Source organism: Balaenoptera ricei, chromosome 11 (genome assembly GCF_028023285.1).
Source record: "Balaenoptera ricei isolate mBalRic1 chromosome 11, mBalRic1.hap2, whole genome shotgun sequence".
NCBI lineage: Eukaryota > Metazoa > Chordata > Mammalia > Artiodactyla > Balaenopteridae > Balaenoptera > Balaenoptera ricei.
The window spans coordinates 103,263,728-103,269,248 of record NC_082649.1 but is presented as its reverse complement, the minus strand read 5'-3'; the positions used below and the strand labels follow the sequence as shown (position 1 = coordinate 103,269,248).

Genomic DNA, 5,521 nt, shown 5'->3' with positions numbered 1-5,521 from the left:
CCTAATGCTAACAGAATCATCCCCTGAGATGGTGAGGTTGACCATCTTTTCATTCACTTTCTGGCCATTTGTGTTTCTTCATCTAGTAACTTCGTGCTTGCATCCGTTACATCCTCCTAGACTGCTTATCTTTTCTTATTGATTTGCAGACCTCCTTACACTCTGGATACTATTCTTTATCAGGGGTATATGTTTTAAAGACTTTTCCTCCTGGTCTGTGGCTTGTCTGTGAACCTTGTGAATGGTTTCCTTGGTCATACAAAAGTTTTACATTTTTATGTGGTCCAATCTCTCCATTCTTTCTTTCATGGCATCTGCTTTTGGAGCTTCTATTTCCTCATCTGCTAACCTGGCCTTGCAGGGTTGATACAAGGAGTGAATAAGGCATCCAGCAATGCTGAGCAAATGCTCCTAAAAATTACAAGGATAGTCATTTGGGGGGGGGTCTCCCTGCCTCACCCTGCCTCCCAGCCCCCTTGCAGCCAGCAGGAGCTTTTCGAAGATAATCACTCTCCTGCTTGAAACCTTTCAGCTACCTAAAGAAATGATGCTTAAACTCCTTTAGTGGGTGAGTTCAAGGTCTCACGCACTGGGCAGGTGCGTGAATGTGTCATCGGTTGGATGGGGACTGTGGTGACCACGCTCCACAAGGAACAGCAGAAACGCAAGCCCAGGGTTGCCAGATCCTCTGAAGAAAGCTGCACATCTGTTTTTCCTATGTGAAATCTCCCCTGCCTTCTCCCACACACACTTAAAATTTAATGGCAACTAATTTTTTTAAGCCACTGCCAGCGTCAAGCGAGGTCTATTTATGAGTTGTATGTGGCCATCTCTAACCTCACAATCTAGCCCCAACCCACCGTTCCCGAACTGTGCCCCACTCCCCGCACATACATATACCTCAGGCAGCTGACATGCAAGCCACACTGCACAGCTGTGGACACAGCATGTTTTTTTGAACTCTGTTTTGCACATGCTGATCTCTTGGCCTGAAATGCCCTTCCCCGCTCCTTTCCTTCCTGGACAACTCACCATTGCTCTTTGAAACTCAAGTCAGATGTCAACTTCAATTCCCCAACCCAGACAGAATTCCATGCTCCTTCCTTGAGCACCCCATCACTCATGACTCTTGGGACCGGAATTCCAAAGGAAGCAACCTGGGGTCACAGACAGAGCCCTGGCTCGGGAGAAAGACATTCCTGGGATGAAATTCCTGCTCTGCCACATCCCAGCAGTGCATTCTCGGGCAAGTGACTTAACCTCTCTGTGCTTCAGGTGCCCAACTGTGAGACAGAGATAATGAGCCCTATACGTGGTTGGGTTTCTGGGAAGAGAAAATGAAATGGTAGAAGAGAATGACACGGCACATAGTAGGGACTTAATAATAGTTTGCGGAGTGAAAGAATAAACTTTAAAAACGAACAAATAGTGCTCGCTTCGGCAGCACATATACTAAAATTGGAACGATACAGAGAAGATTAGCATGGCCCCTGCACAAGGATGACACACAAATTCGTGAAGTGTTCCATATTTAAAAAAAAAAAAACGAACAAATATTTCCTCAGAATGCTCTGAACTCAGCACATGGAAAAGTTGGCTAATTTTCTGGAACGGAGCCTGGGGGTTATCTAAACTCCTGTGCCTGCCCTTTATTGCCATCTCCTGATTTCAGAGAAGGCCGTGGACCACCTACCCCTCAGTGGCATGCACTGTGAGGAGCCACTCAAGGCCAAGGACTGCAGAGGAGTGAGTCCCTGGAGTGTAAACTGAGGCAGAGCAGCCAAAGGAAGAAGGGTGGGCACATCCAAGCCCCTGGTGTTTGGGAAGCACAGCAAGAGGCAGCAGCCCACAGGGCTCAGCCCCACATCTGTATGCTCCGTGAGTTCAGAGGCCTTCTCGGTCTTCAGTACTGTGTGCTCACGTCTGGCATACAATAGGTGCACAAAAAATGTCTGCTAATTGAATGGATTATTAATTAAATAATACAAATAAGGATGCTTTGCAAAGCATAAACTGCCGTACAAATGCAGTTCCCCGTGAGCGGGGTCCCTGCCACCTCCACACTCAGGCCTGTGCTGGCCTGCTCCCAGGTTGGCGTCCCTGGGCTGGTTACTGCAGACCCACAGATGGATGGGATGGGGTTTCTGCCCCATGGAGCTCTGAATCTAGCGGAGGAGACAGATGAACAAACACACAGTTATGCTCCAACAGGAGAGGGGCAAGGACAAAAACATGGTGGGAGACAGGGGGAGGGGGCAACAGGAAGCTTCACCTTGGCCTGGTCTCAGATCGGAACTAGAGGAAACGATATTTGCTGGGTGAAGAAGAGGGCAGGGGAGAGGCACTCCAGGCAGACGCAGCAGCCTGAGCAAAGGCTCAGAGGTGGGGCAGAGCAAGGTCTGTGCACAATTAAGGAGGAAAGAAAGGTTACTGCAGCCAGATCCCAAAGGGCTTTGAATATCAGAGGTCTCCAGCTTCAAAGGGAGTGTCGTTTGACCCGTCAGAGTGCGTTTGAATTGGTGTTCAGCATTTTAAAGTTGGGAGGTAGTACGTCAAACTCTGGTTTTTTAGTTTTTCTAGAAAAATATCAGAAGATCTGGTGGGCTGAGCCAGGGCTCCTATAAAGTCTAACTCTCTGGTTCAACTTTGTCCCCTAGGCCCATTTCACTCCCTTTGCCCACAAATATTTACTCAGCAACTACTACGTGTCAGGCAATGTGCTAGTTCCTGAGGATACAATGAAGAATAAGACAGGCATAGTCATAGCCCTCATGGTACTTACATATTGGTGGGAGAGAAAGGCAATAAACAAGAACATAACATAAGGTCAGGCAGTACAAAGAGCTGGGAAAGAAAAGAAAGTTACAGGACTAAAGGGTGCAATTTTAGATGGGATGGCCGGGAAGGCCTCTGTGAGGAGGAGACAGTTGTGCAGATCTAAGTGTAGTGAGTGAACCATGCCCATATAAGGTGAAAGATCAACCCAGAAAAAAGGAACAGCGAGTACAAAGGCCCCGCGGCCTCCTTCATCTTTTGGGTCACTTGCCTTGCCCCTTTAAGCATTTAAGTGTGAGACCCCTACTCTAGGTAATGGAGCATAATGGGTAATGGGTAAGCAGGTGTAAACCACCCCCAGATGCGTGTATCAGATAAAACACTTCTGACCCGTGGTGAGGGAGGCATGGGAAATAGGGATATGGGTGGAAGGCATTGTATGGTTTTTTTCCCATTGGAAAAAAGTAATAGGATGACAAGGAAAAGGCAGAGAAGGTTCATCGTACATGGCACATTCAAACTTGAGCCCAGGACAGAGAAGCCAAGAGTGAGAGCAGAGAAATCCCCATTTCCTTCCTCACGAGCTGCATCACCTGCCAAGCCCTGCAAAGTGGGAAGCAGGGGTGGGAGGAGAGAGACGGATAATGATAAATCTCCTGCAGCCCTGGAGATGTTTGCTGTTGTTGTTGTGGTTTTTTTCCCCCAAGCCTACCTGGGCTGCTGCTCTAGAAAGTCAACTGCAAAGCAAACACTTTGATGGGGTTTTGTTTTTTTGTCTCCCCATCCCCTTTCTGAGAAAAATTAAAGTGTAGATTCCTTGTCCTTTTGCCCACAAAGTAAAAGAAAAAGAGATACTATTGTTTTAAAAGAGGAGAGGAGAGAAAAACCCTACAATCTTATACCATTCTCCTTGGCTGCGCCAGGGGAAGGAGGCGATTCTGCACACTGACATCACAGTCTGTGTCACGGGACATAACTTCCGCCACTCAAAGCTTTATGTGCATTTTTGGAGGTACAGGGAAATGTTTAAAATCGGCTTCAGTGTTGACACTGCAGTTATTAAAACCAAACAAAAGATCCTTTCCCAAGTCTGGATGGTTCTTCTTAAATTTATCTGGGCCCTCACTACCTGATTTAAGGCAATGAGCAGATGTTTCACAGCAGGAAGCGCACTAGCTCCAGATGCCGCCGCTTTGTTCAAGACGTGCACATATATATACTGGCAGACACACACACACACAAAGACACACAGACACACAGACACACACACGGAGGACTTGGGGCAGCAAACGTTCGCAGCTCCCCTGCCAGCACTTGGCATGCCAGCATGGACCATTTGTAACCTCTGCCTGCAGTTCTGACAGAGAGATGAGCAGCGGGAGTAAGTAGCCAATCAGATCCCACCCCATCGTCTTCCCGTTGTCTCCTAGGTAACAGGCAAAGGGACACATAAGCTAGCTGGATACCACAGGGACTGGGACACACACACACACACACACACACACAAGATCCCCTAAAAGTCCATAATTGCAGAGCCGCTAAATGTGCCTGTCAGAACCCTGGACAGTTCCCCAAAGGTATTCAATGCCTTTGGTTCCTGCGCACTGGGCACCGGGCAGCCGCAGCTCCTACAGCTTTCCCACCTCCGCCCCTTTACGCATGCCATTCCTCTGCCGGGCATGCCTCTCCCCACTGCCATCTCCATCACTCAAAACCTTGCTCATCTTCGGATCGAGCCCAAGTCCTTGGTCAAGACTTCCGATGGCTCCCATCACAGAATAAAATCCACGCTCCTGGGCTTCCCTGGTGGCGCAGTGGTTGAGAATCTGCCTGCCAATGCAGGAGACACGGGTTCGTGCCCTGGTCTGGGAAGATCCCACATGCCGCGGAGCAACTGGGTCCGTGAGCCGCAATTACTGAGCCTGCACGTCTGGAGCCTGTGCTCCGCAACAAGAGAGGCCACGATAGTGAGAGGCCCGCGCACCGCGATGAAGAGTGGCCCCTGCTTGCCACAACTAGAGAAAGCCCTCGCACAGAAACGAAGACCCAACACAGCCATAAATAAATAAATAGATAGATAGATAGATAGATAAATAAATAAATAAATAAAATTATTAAAAAAAAATCCACACTCCTCCCCTATGGTGATCTGGCCTTTCATGATCTGGACCAACCTCCTGGCTCATCACTCTCCTCCCTCACTCCTTCTTTCTCTTCCTCCAACAGGTCAAACCGGCCCTGCCCACATTATCCCCTGCAGACCAGGGCTCTTCGTGGTACTTGCTGTTCCCTCTGCCTACACAGCTCTTCCTTCTGCTCTTGGCATGGCTGAGCTTTCTTGTTCTTTAGTCTTGGCTCAAAAGTTACCTTCTCAGAGAGGCCTACCCTGACTCCCCTTGGCCACCCTACCTGAAGAAGTCTCCTCCCCTGGGACTCTCCACCACATCACCTTATGTTCCTGTGTTGTCTTCATTACACAGCTGACTCTGAAACGATCCCATTCCTATTTACTTGTTTACTTGTTGTGTCTTCCCCATTAAAATGTACAGTCTGTTACAGCAGGGTCTTTGTTTTGTTCATGGCTGTATCCCCAGCCCCCAGAACAGGGCCCAATAAATATTTGTTGAATGAATAAAAAGTCATTTCCTCCTGACTGCTTCTGTATTTCCCCCTCTCTCTAATAAGAGAGTTGGACGTGATGACTTCTATTAAGCCTCCTGGCTAACATTCCAAGAGTCCATTAGAG

At 48.4% G+C, this 5,521-nt stretch overlaps 1 non-coding gene across 1 annotated transcript; it reads left to right on the top strand.

The window, feature by feature from the left end:
- The first annotated feature begins 1,428 nt into the window (after window positions 1-1,428).
- Window positions 1,429-1,535, top strand: LOC132375516 (U6 spliceosomal RNA). The gene has a single exon (XR_009506060.1). It is a non-coding gene; the product is annotated as a U6 spliceosomal RNA (small nuclear RNA).
- Window positions 1,536-5,521: the final 3,986 nt, after the last annotated feature.